We start from the raw sequence: 13,098 nt of genomic DNA on the forward strand, positions 1-13,098 counted from the left end.
GAGAGCAGGGTTGGTGAGAGTTGGGGCTTTTGTATACAATTTTAGCCCAGTTTGTTGGTTTAATTTTGATGTAAGGGCCTATGTTTTGAATCACAATAGTCCTAGTCTCTCTCCTTTTCTTTCAACACCCTCTGTGCTGCTGTTCCCCCTCTCTCAACCCTTCATCTAAGTAGTGTAACCACCCTTTTGCTCCAGCTGTTTTATTTTCATTATCATTGTTTTTGAGTTCCTTATTGCAGACCCTGTCTTCTTAACAGTCCTTTAAAAAAGTGGCAAAAATATAAATTTTAAAATTGTTATTTGAGAATTTGGAATACTAATGAATTTTTCTCTCTAAAAAAATGAACTTAAGAAAATGTTTGTGTTTTAAAACACCTTAAGTTTTCTTTTGATCCCCAGGTTTGGTTAAATAAGTCATATTTTTCAGTTCATTGTAGCCACAAAATTTATTAAATTATCTCAGCTGTGACTAAAATTAAAATGTGCCTTGTTATATTAATATGTAAAAATTAGTTCTATCCTGTAAAAATACTACAATATTTATAAATAATCTTTTTTTATGCCTGTAGAGAACGAGGGGAAAATAGTAATATTTTCATATTTTCTTATCAGATAGTAATATTTCCATGTTTTGTTTGTAAGCAATAAATATGTATATGTATGGGTATTTATACCGTGGGAGAGGTTTTTAATGTATCTTTATCAACTGATCAAAGGGCTAAAAGATCTGACCTTAGTGATTTAAGCTCAAATTAAGATAACATTTTGCATATACAAAGTCCTGTTATCGCACATAGTGGTAAAACAAATGGTTGTAAGAATTGTGGTGTTTTTTTTTTAACTTTCATGTCTCAACACGATGGTCCTACTAATGGATATGGTGATCCTGAAACCAAAATATTTTTTAGCTTTTATACTGCTGATTTACAATAATAAATGCTTTTCTTTTATCTTTTCTAAAATTGTGAATTTTTATACTCACTTTATACTATAAAAATTTTGAACTGTATAAACTTCTATAGGATTCTACTACTATGAAACACTTTGAATAAAAGGTAAAGATATCCAAATGGAGTTTGCCTAGTATAAAACCCACTAATCTTGGATGTGGTATTTCTAACAAATGATGTTGGAGTACCACAGCAGTGTAGGATAGAACTACCTTCATTGTTTTTAAAAATATATTTTATTGATTTTTTTACAGAGAGGAAGGGAGAGGGATAGAGAGTTAGAAACATTGATGAGAGAGAAACATTGATCAGCTGCCTCTTGTACACCCCCTACTGGGGGTGTGCCCTCAACCAAGGTACATGCCCTTGACCGGAATCGAACCTGGGACCCTTCAGTCTGCAGGCCGACGCTCTGTCCACTGAGCCAAACCAGTCAGGGCTAGAACTATCTTCATTTTTAAAAATTACATATTTTGATTGATTTCAGAGAGGAAGGGAGAGAGAGACAGATAGAAACATCAGTGATGAGAGAGAACCATTGATCGGCTGCCTCCTGCACACCCCCTATTGGGGATTGAGCCCCCAACCTGGGCATGTGCCTTGACCTGGAATTGAACTGTGACCTCCTGGTTCATAGGTTGATGCTCAACCACTGAGCTATCTTCATTCTTAATTGTTCTACTTCGGACAGGTACTAATGGACACTTTCCCACAGCTCCTAATCATGATGGTATTGCTATCTTTTGCTTGGGGAGGTTTGTACAAAAATCATTCACTAAATGGTAGACAGTCTTTAGATTTTAGCAGATATCAGGTTTTTAAAAAATGTTTGTTTTTGTGTGAAGTCCCTAGCAAAATAACTCTTCCCTCAAAATATTTTAAAATTGGTTATTATATTATTTAAATCAATTCTTATATAAATTCTGTTATTTACTGTATTCCTGGGGTAATTCAGGGTCCTTAAGAATACAACCCTAAAATAAAGTTGTTACATATTGGACAAAGGCAGAATGATTGTGTTGTTATGGCAACATAAATGGGGAAAATGAAAACAGCACAGATAAACTGCATCCTGTTGTCATAGTAACCATAGTTGTGAAAATGATTAAAGCTGGTCTAGAAAGGATGTATTGCAGCTTTAGTCCATTGAAAGTAAAGAGTGTAAGAAAAGGCAGAGAGAATTGGTTTTAGACAAAAGTTAAGTCCCCCTGGCACTGCAAGTTGCTAGTACCACTGCATATATGTAGACAGATCTCTGTCCTTTCTAATTATATTTCAACTCAATTTTATTGCCTCAGATCATAATGATGGTATGAAGGAAAGAAAAATGTAATAACTATATGAAAATCTTGTAAATAAAGAAAGATTTTTTTGGTAATAAATTTAGAAAGAAATTGAAGTTACAAAATTTTGTTACTGAAAATATATTTAAAAGAATAGTAGCATGTTTTCCTCCCTCCCTCCCCGCAATTCTCATCCAATGCTTTGTTTCCACAACCTCTTTCTGTATTATTTTAGTATTAACTGTTGAATTGCAACAAAAACACCTAATATCACGGCAGTTTATGAAAGCATTAAGTGCAACATTATGATTGCAGATGAACAGATGGATTTGATAACAAATGATAAGCATTCAGTAGGTGTGAAGACATTTACTTTAGCCATATCTTTCAAACTTTCTCTGTAATCAAAGCTTCTTAGTTGTTGTTTTAAGTGCCATTATTTTTTTTCTCCAACTTCTACTTGTCCACCATAGCAAAATATTTCATCCCAGTGGAGTGCGGACATGTTAGGAATAAATCTGATGAAAGCGGTACTCTTTGTTCAGCATCTGGCTGCTCGCACAGGTTTTTGTGGTAATGAAATCAGCGTCTTTGTATTAGAGTATTGATCTGCTGCTCGGTAGGTACTGTGTAAAAGAAGTATCTCTAACAATGTATGAAAGTGATTTAAGAACAGTTTATGTTACAAATGAGGTGGAGGAAGATGGAGTTCTGCAAGACTGGACACATGCTATAAATAGCCATAAAAATGAGGAGTTTTTCTAAAAACTGTGGCGTTGAAATTCTCATATTTTTTTCCACATTAATTGCAAATAGTTGATCACTACCAGAGCATGAGTACACTAATGCCATTACTCTTCTGCCTTTTAGTAGAGGTTTTTATATTTAATGTTCTTGTGTTGTAGTTGAAAACTGTAGTGCAAATATAAATCAGCTATGAGAGATAATATTAACTGACCATAAGAACAGTGTTTTAAAGTAATTGTTGAATATTTTAAGTCAAAATCCAAGTATTAATGTTGATTTAAATATGTTTCATAAATAGGCTCCTCACTTTAAACATTGCCCAATTTTTGTCTGACTAATCAAAAACTGTCCTTTTATATAGGCACTATAAAACTGTATAAAACTGTCCTTTTATATAGGCCCAGTGCATGAAATTTGGGCACGGGTAGGGTCCCTAGGCCTGGTCAGTGATCAGGGCCAATTGGGGTCTTCTGACTGCTGGCCAGGGCCTCCCTTAGTTCCGCGCCATCCCCTGATGGTCAGCGCACGTCATAGCGAGCGATCAAACTCCCAGTCTCCCAGCCAAGGGGACACTTTGCATATTAGCCTTTTATATATATACTAGAGGCCTGTTGCACGAAAAGATTCGTGCAATAGGCCTTCCCTTCCCCTGGCTGCCGGCACTGGTTTTCCTCCAGCACCCAGGACCCAGGCCTTCGCTCCGGCCGGAGCCGCCTTCAAGCCCTTGCTGCTCTGGCCGGAGCCGCCTTCAAAGCCCTCGCTGCTCCAGCCGGAACCACCTTCAGTCTTCGCTCCGCCGCTTCGCACCCTATGCAAATTAACCGTCATCTTTGTTTGGCAGTTAATTTGCATATCGCGCTGATTAGCCAATGGGAGGCGTAGCGAAGGTACGGTCAATTACCCTGTTTGTTTATTATTAGATAGGACTAGAGGCCTGGTGCACAAAAATTTGTGCACTGGCAGGGGGTCCCTCAGCCTGGCCTGCTCCCTCTCACAGTCCGGGAGCCTTCAGGGGATGTCCTGTTGACAGCTCTGTGGGAGGTGACAAGGCTTATCAGGGGAAGACACCGCCCCCATCACCCTACTGCTGCTGCCACTGCCAGCCTCAGCGGCTGTGAGGCCTGAGCCCCGGGCCTCGCAGCTGCTGTGGCTTTGTCTGGATGGACGTCCGGGAGATGTCCACCTTAATTAGCATATTACCTTTTAGTATAGATAGATAGGCAAGAAACCTCTTTTTAAAATATGTTTTTCTTGATTATTTTGAGAGAGAGAGAGAGAGAGAGAGAGAGAGAGAGAGAAAGAAAGAAAGATATCAGTGTGAGAGAGAACATCGATTGCCCACCTCCTGTACACACCCCAACCAGGGAACCCCCAACTTGGGTGTGTGCCCTGACTGGGAATTGAACCAGCTACCTTTCAGAACAAGGGACAGTGCTCAACTAACTGAGCCACACCGGCCAGGGCGAAACCTCTTTTTAAAAGCAGAAAAATATGGGGGAAGATAAGGGAGAACTAAAAATTTTAGTGTTTTTTTTTGAAAGATTTGTAAAATAGTCATTCCTTTCTGTTTAGTAGTAGTAGGTCGTATCTGACTCATGTGACTTAGATCAGACATACTTGAGCTCTTAAATGGTTCAAATACTCAGCAAATACTTCAAAAATTCTATGAACAAGTTAGCTAACATTTTGTAAAGGAGTTTGAAAATGAAAGCTGACCATAAGTGCCTAAATCCTGTTGTGCCTAGATGTTGTAGCACCACTGGGATATAACAATGCATGGATTTGAATCTCCTGTTTTCCTAACTTATCTTGGAACAGTTTTTAAGGCTAGTTTGTAATCTGTAAAAATGTTTTACATTAAATTCTGAAGCACTAATTTTTGGACTGGTGTCTAAAAGTGGGCAGTATTATCAGGTTGTGTACATTTACTGGTTTATCATCTTGGCTTGTGATAAATTGGATGATCGGGTACTTGATTTTCTTGGAAGAAAAAAAATGTTTAGATATAGTCATCACTCCCCATTTCACAGTTTCTTGTCACATTTCACTTGCTTTAGAAATATTCATTTTGGATCCTTCTTGTGAATATGTGACTCTTAATACTGATGTCCTGAGAGAAAGGAGAATTTCTTATCTAACCTAAATAATAACCACACCATCACAGAAAATATCCTCACAACATATCAAGCAATCAAATAGCCAATAAACCTATTCTCCTGCTAAATTCCATAAACTGCATGGGGAGGGAAGATAGTGTTCATTTTTGTTACTTACCAGGGAACATGACACTTGATCTTTGAAATGGTTATTTATTTCATATATTGTAGCTGCCAATCAGCCAGCCATTTGCAAATAGTGAAGTAAACACACTGCTGAAAATGAGTTTCTTCTCTGTTGGTCTGTGGTGCCCAGGAAGTTAGATACACTATCGTTCCATTTATTTATGTAGGCATTTGTTCTCTTCTAATGAGCAAGTAATTTTCTTTTCTTTACTCCTACACAAAAGTTAAATTAAGGAGTACCCAAGAGGGCTGGGATACTTGGTTTGCAGTCCTTGAAATAAAGGGGATCCTTTCATGAGCAGAATTTCCCTCTCAGTTAAGGAGAAAGCTCCAGATAGCTCTCACTTTTAAACTCATTGCTAGAGCAAACAAATTTGTTTAGAAGTCTAAAGTGAGGATTTGTCTCCTTTCCCCCTACCTCCCAATCAAAGGACTTTATTCTGTGGCTTCTTTTGTTTTTTTTTAGCCTATGAAGTGAGGGATAAGAACTCTGATCCCTCATATGGCAGCCAGCTTGCTTAAATATGTGGATTGTTAACATGACACTGGCTTCTGTTGAGTCATACTAACTGCTATGAACAAATGTGTAAATCCATACTGGGGGGGGGGGGGTGGGAGGGGAGTGTTGCAAATGCCTTTAATCAAAATGGGAGATGGCTTCAACTTCTATTTACCCTTCTAGTTACAACCAAGCTTTCTTTTCTTTTTCTCTCTTCTCTTCCTTTCTTCTTTTTCCTTCGCCTCCCTTTCTCTCCCTTTTACTCTCCTCCCTCTCTTTTCAGAAATACATAAAGCCTAATCCTGCCATTGAGACTGTGATCTTTTGAAATTTGTGTGTAGGCCAAACCCACATCAAAAATTGTTGTGTAACCCCACAATTCCCAGGCCTCAGCTGGTGGCCTAGTTATTTCAAATAATATTTAATGCAGTAAATTCTAGGGCAATAAAAAGAATTTAGACATTTCCTTAGAGCTTATTGCAATGGGATTTGGCTTCATTTTAATAAAGTGAAATTCCAGTATAACCAAATAATTTCTTTGTGGCATGATTTAAAAGGTCTTTTAGATACAGGTATAGGAGATTGAATTTGTAAAACATAATCTAAGATAATTGCAGTTTTACTCTTACCAAGTAAATGAGAACTTCAAAAATCCAGGAATTCTCTTTACTTAGCATAAGGTGATTTTTAATAATGGAGCAAAGAAAATGTAAGTGAATATCTTTACATTTTGTTCTGTTATGGGGAGAATAAAGATACCACCTGGCTGTATGCATAAATTTGTTTACTAAGTTGGTTCATTTCCTATAGATGGGTATTAAAAATGACTTTTTTGGAACAGAAAACATGTGGCATCTACATATTATTATTATGCCCTGCTGCCTGCTAATGTTGAATATTTTATATGATTTTTTTTAAAAAGAGAATTGTTCTTTCCAAATTCAACAATCTTACAGTAAAAATCGGCCATGACCAAATATTTAGAACTGATTATACTGATACAAATGAAAGAAAATAAAACACAAGTATTTGGTAATTAAGAAAAAGTGGTCATGGTCTTGTATTCTGGAGTTCTTATCTCAAGCCAGTAACTTTTAAGATCTTTTGTTTTCTGTACTGAAGCAGAATAGTGAAAATGTTTTTGTAGAAAGTTATGAAAAAACATCTATGTATTAATTTGCTTTGGGTCATTCTGGTCTCTCTGGTAAATTCATAATTAGGAAGGCCTTTTTAAGACTGTGTTCTAGTCTCACAGGTATGCAGCTACTCCATATCTGGTAAATCTAAATTCATATGTGAGGAGGTTATGTTTTTTTAAAGCATATTATTTACACAATTCACTGGAATGGCTCCTTTGGAAGTTGGGTGGCTCTGTTATGTAATTACGTACTTAGTAACCCTGTGCTACACAGCAGTAGAAATTCAAGTAAGAATAATTTACTGCTTATGCATAGTTATTAGAATTTTAAAGCATTTGTTTGTTCAAAATTCTAGTTTATCAGAGTATTATATTTGACTAATTGCATACTTAATAAATAATAATAAATAAAATTTATTTTAGAGAGCAGCCAAATTTGAATTTTAATCATTCTAAATAAGCATCAGGATTGCTTCCCCTTCACTTTTGTTTAAAGGGACTTCCATCCCTTTAGTTCAGATTTAGTGGTGAAACTAATAATTCTATACAAAAATCCATATTAGAAGTATTATAGATGGAGTAAATCACAGAATTATGGAATTCTATTGCTGTAAGGTACTATTAGAAATATTTTAATCTACTCCATTTTACCATTGAAGAAGCTGAGTTGCATAGAACTGCTCAAGATCTTAGAATTGTTTTGAGGACAAGTTTGCATGAGAATCTAATGTGTTTTGTTTTGTTTTGTTTTGTTTTGTTATTTTTAATCCTCTACCCAAGGATATGTTCAGAGAGAAGGAAAGAGCGGCTGGTTGCCTCCTGTATGCACCGCAACCGGAGATCGAACCTGCAACCTAGGTATATGCCCTAGATTGGGAATTGAACTCACAATCTTTTGGTGTATGGACAACATTCCAACCCTCAGCCACCCAAGCAGGGCACGAGAACCTGATGTCTTAACTCCTGGATTAGTGTCATACTTCCTCTCAGTTGTCATGATAATTCAGTAATTCATTTCACCAGGGATTTCTTGAACTCTTCTGCTGTGTACAACAGTGGACTAGGAATCTAGAGATTATAAGAATAGTGTGTTTATATAGTTTAACAATAATGACATCAAACTAGTGATATTTTAATTTTTAATTCTGATTTATCTAGTGTTTTCCAATGATTATAAATGTTAACATGTGGTGGCTAAACCTTTGCATCTAATTTTTCTACTAGGTTATAATCTCCTTAAAGGCAGGGGCTCATTTAGTTCTCATAAAGTTGATTCAGATTCTTGTTTTTGAAGGCTTATATTAAAAATTTTCCCCAAATATCAATGGCATTGTTGGAATAAATGTAGATTTCCGTGGTGTCTACTCTGGGGATAATACTCATTTTAGAATTATATTTCTGTCTTCAAGTACTATTGGTTTCAAGTAACAGATCGCCTCATTCTCCCGTAAGCCAGAAGGGGCAACTATTTTAAGAGATTAGAGATAGCTCTTGGAACTAAAGGAGATGATGTGCAGTCAGGTACCGCAAAGACATGGAGCTAGGCTTTGGAACACCTTGAGATCTCAAGGCAGCCACCCTTGCATCCTGGGATAAATCCTACTTGGTCATGGTATATAATCCTTTTTATATGTTACTGGATTTTATTTGCTCATATTTTGTTTAGGAGTTTTGTTTGTATAATCATAAGGAATATTGGTCTGTCACCTCCTTTCCACTTAGAATCCATCCAATGAGTTTTTAAATTTCAGTTCTTTTTTGTTTATTTTTTTTGTTAATCCTCACCCAAGGATATTTTTCCATTGATTTTTAGAGAGAGCAGAAGGGAGGGAAAGAGACAGAGAGAGAAACATCAATGTGAGAGAGATACATTGATTGTTTGCCTCCTGCATGCACCCCAACCAGGACTGGGGATTGAGCCTACAACCAAGGTATGTGCCTTTCAATCCTCGGGCCGATACTCTATCCACTGAACCAAACTGGTTATGGCTGCTTTCAGTTCTTAAATTTCCATTTAGTTCTTCTTTGTATCTGTCGTTTCTTCAGTCAGACTTTCTATCTTTCCATCTCTATCAAGAGTGTTTGTCCTGAGTTATTGGAATGTTTTATGCTAGTTACTTTAAAGTCGTTGTCTCTAAAGGTAACTCCAACATCTTTGTCAGTTTGGTATTGGCATCTGCTGATGTGAGTTGAGATCCCTCCTCTTTATTGCAAAGTAATATTTGAATTGTATCCTGGAAATTTTTAATATTGTAGGACTGAGTTTTGTTTAAATCATATTGAAAATGTTGATGTTTTTATTTTATCAGGCTCTCAACCCAGTTGAGTTCAACCTACAAGTTCAAATAGCCTTCTGTGAGATTGTGGTTTTATTGTCTATTCCACTTTTAAAATCTTGGCAATGCTATTGAAATTTGTTCCATGTGTGCGCCACCCAGTGATCAGTCTGGGATCTAGATGGGAGTCTATCTTGTAGTTCAGTTCTCAGTCTTTGGCTTGCTTCTTTGGGTCATAACCACATATGTGAAGCGTGTAGGTGAGCATAGAAGTTCATAAATCACTTTATGGGCTTGCCCTCCTGAGTTCCTCCCTCTCCACTATCTCCCCAGTACTATCTAGTTCCTTGCCACTCCCTTTTTCTGTCTTCCAGCCAACCAGCTGGACCCTTAACCTGCTCTACATGAATAGTTACTGCATCAGGGGATAAGTGATAAGAGGATGGAGAGGGAAAAAAAACACCAATGAAGTTTTGCCTCAGCCTTTTAGAATCACAATTCCTCTGATCAAAGGGAGTTTTCGGCTCCTGTGGGCCCCCCCTGCTTCTACAGTGGTGTTCATCATGGGATTTTTAGAGAAAATAAAGAGAACTGTAAAAGAAAGGAAAATGGAAGATTTTCACCATTCTCAGAGAGTATTAGAATACTTCTGTATTCCTTGGCCAGAACTAGAGGGCTTCTCCTGGATCTCTCTTTGTCTTACACTGGTATCTACTTTTGGGTTTCATGCTGCAGTGTAGACTGGTAGATATGGAAGTAATTTTTAAAAATATGGTAAATTTACTGTTGATGCAGTGTTGTGTTGAAGTCTTTGTCCACAACCCACCCACTGCTGTTAACTTTTCAGAGTACTCAAACAGCTGCACCTTGCATTCTGTCCATTTTTAGTAGTTGTATTCAGAGGGAGATAGAGGAGGGAGTGTGCTTATTCCTTCTTAACTGGAACCAGAACCCCTTCTAGTTGCTTTTTTTTATTATCTGTTAAAAAAAACCCAAACATATATATATATATATATTGATTTCAGAGAAGAAGAAGGGGGGAGAGAGAGAGAGAGATTGAAACATCAATGATGAGAGAGAATCATTGATCGGTTGCCTCCTGCACGCCCCCCACTGGGGTCCAAGCATGCAACCTGGGCATGTGCCCCCACCAGGAATAGAATGTGACCTCTTGATTCATAGGTGGATGCTTAACCACTGAGCATGCTGTCCAGGCCTCTAATTGCTTTTTGATACTAATTTATAGCTCATTAACAACGTGTTCACAAGTTTAGTCCTTTGACATTTGTTGTGTGCTTGAAAACAACTGCAGTTGTTGGGTACAGTGTTCTAGATAAGTCATTAGGTCGAGTTCATTAATTGTGCTCTTCAATTATTTTTTGCTTATTCTGTCAAGTAGCTGAGTGAGGGGTGTTAAATCTCAAGTTATGATTGTAGATTTGTTCTCTTTAATTCTATTTATTTTGCTTGTTATATTTTGAAATTTTATTAATACATACACTTTTAGAATTGTAGTTCTTGATGAATTGACCCCTTTATCATTATGAAGAGGCCCTCTTTATTCCTGTTAATATTTCTTGTTCAGAAGTGTACTTTGATGTTAATGTAGCCATTTCAGTTTTCTTATAACCTTTTATGATATCTTTTTCAAGCTTTTACTTTTATCTGTATATGTTAATATATATAGTTGTGTCTTGCTTTTTAATTCAGTCTAACGATCTGTGTCCCAATGTTTGGGCTTGTACTGTCCAACAGAAATGTTAGCCACAGGTCCTAACCAAGTATATATTTTAAAATGTTCTTATGGCCCTAGCTGGTTTGGCTCAGTGGATAGAGTGTCGGCCTGCAGACTGAAGGGTCCCAGGTTTGACTCCAGTCAAGAGCACCTGCCCGGGTTGTGGGCTTGATCCTCAGTAGGGGGCATACCGGAGGCAGCCGATCAATGATTCTCTCTCATCATTGATGTTTCTATCTCTCTCCTTCTCCCTTCCTCTCTGAAATCAATAAAAATATATTTAAAATAAAATAAATAAAATTTTCTTATAATCACATTAAATAAAAGAAACTTGAAATTTTCATAGTGCTTTTATTTAATTCAGTATAGTTTAAGTATCACTTAAACATGTAATCTATATAAAGTTATTGAGATATTAAGTCTGCAAAATCCAAAGTGATTTTACAGTTAAGCACATCTCAATCTGGACTAGCATGCTCAGTATCTACATGTGACTAGTGATCACTATATTAGAAAATGTAGGTTTAGACCATTTATATTTAGATTGTTAACATTTAGTATGGTTAAGTTTAAATCTACCATTTTGTTTCCATTTGTCCCAACTGTTCTTTTCTGCTTTTGTTTGAAATCTTCCTGCCCTCTTTTAGATTATATTTTAGTATTCCATTTTGTCTTCTCGGTTGGCTTATGAAGTACCTTTGTTTTAGTGGCTGCTCTAAAGAGTACAATATGCACGTTAAAATATTTATTGAGGTGAAATTCACATAACATAAAATTAACAATTCTAATATGAACAATTTAGGCCCTGTGAGTTTGATCCTTGGTCAGGGCACATAAAAGAATCAACCAGGCCCTAACCGCTTTGGCTCAGTGGATAGAGCGTCGGCCTGCGGACTGAGGGGTCCCAGGTTCGATTCCAGTCAAGGGCATGTACCTTGGTTGCGGGCACATCCCCAGTAGGGGGTGTGCAGGAGGCAGCTGATCAATGTTTCTCTCTCATTGATGTTTCTAACTCTCTATCCCTCTCCCTTCCTCTATGTAAAAAATCGGTAAAGTATATTAAAAAAAAAAAAAAGAATCAACCAGTGAGTGCATAAATAAGTGGAACAACAAATTGATGTTTCTCTCTCTCTCTCTTTCTCTCTTCCTCTTTCCCTCCCTCACCCCCTCTCTAAAAATCAATAAATTAAAAATTTTTTAAACAAAAAATAAAGTTGCTGAACCTTTAGCAATGTATGAGGGTCCCATTTTCTCCACATCCTCACTACAACTTATTTTCTGTTTTTGTTAATGCTTTTTAAAATTGTAGCTTCAAATGCTTTTGAGACTGGATAGGACTTTAAAGATAAAGCTCCTTCCAGTCTATCTGGATCTCCTGGCATGCTTCTCTCCTGAAATACCTAGATGACTCTGTGTTTTTGTTTTTGTTTCAATAGCTATCCTAGTGGGTGTGAAGGGCACCTCCTTGTGGCTTTGATTTTCATTTCCCTAATGACTAATAAAGTTGAGCACCCTTTTTATGTGCTTGTCCCTTTGTGTGTCTTCTTTGGAGACATGTCTGTTCAACTCCTTTGCCCATTTGTTAATTGGATCATTGTGTTGTTGAGTTGTAAAAGTTCTTCATATATTCTGGATATGCGATCCTTATCAGGTATATGATTTGCAAAACACTATGTATCTTTATTTTATTTATTTATTTTTAAAAATATATTTTTTTCTTTCAGAGAGGAAGGGAGAGGGAGAGAGAGATAGAAACATCAATGATGAGAGAGAATCATTGATCGGCTGCCTCCTGCACGCCCCACACTGGGAATCGAGCCTGAAACCTGGGCATATGCTCTGACCAGGAATCAAACCATAACCTCCTGGTTCATAGGTCAACACTCAACCACTGAGCCACACCAGCCAGGCAACAATATGTATTTTTAACTTATTACCACAAACCTCCTTGAAATAATATTTTACTTCATATATATTGTATTTCCATTTCCTCCTTCTATCTCTGTGTTATTTTAATGTTTTGTTTCCAAATATATTTATTATGACTATTACTAGAGGCCAGTGCACAGATTCATGCATGGGTGGGGTCCCTCAGCCTGGCCTGTGCCCTCTCGCAATCCAGAATCCCTCGTGAGGATGTTGGAGTGCCAGGTTTTGGCCCAATCCCTTCAGGCCACTGCGGTGATCG

The 13,098-nt window shown here is 37.2% G+C and overlaps 1 protein-coding gene across 10 annotated transcripts in view; it reads left to right on the plus strand.

The window, feature by feature from the left end:
- The window catches only part of BTRC (beta-transducin repeat containing E3 ubiquitin protein ligase), a 169,397-nt gene that overhangs the window by 23,523 nt on the left and 132,776 nt on the right, over nt 1-13,098 (plus strand). Inside the window, exon 1 of one of the 10 annotated variants that reach the window (XM_023759827.1) lies at nt 7,739-7,757. The exons of the other annotated variants lie outside the window; for them this stretch is intronic. The gene's annotated coding sequence lies outside the window, so the exon portion shown is untranslated. Of the gene's footprint in view, nt 1-7,738; nt 7,758-13,098 lie in introns of those variants that run through there. 10 annotated transcript variants of the gene reach the window in all.

The sequence above is a fragment of the Myotis lucifugus genome, unplaced genomic scaffold (genome assembly GCF_000147115.1).
Source record: "Myotis lucifugus unplaced genomic scaffold, Myoluc2.0 scaffold_162, whole genome shotgun sequence".
NCBI lineage: Eukaryota > Metazoa > Chordata > Mammalia > Chiroptera > Vespertilionidae > Myotis > Myotis lucifugus.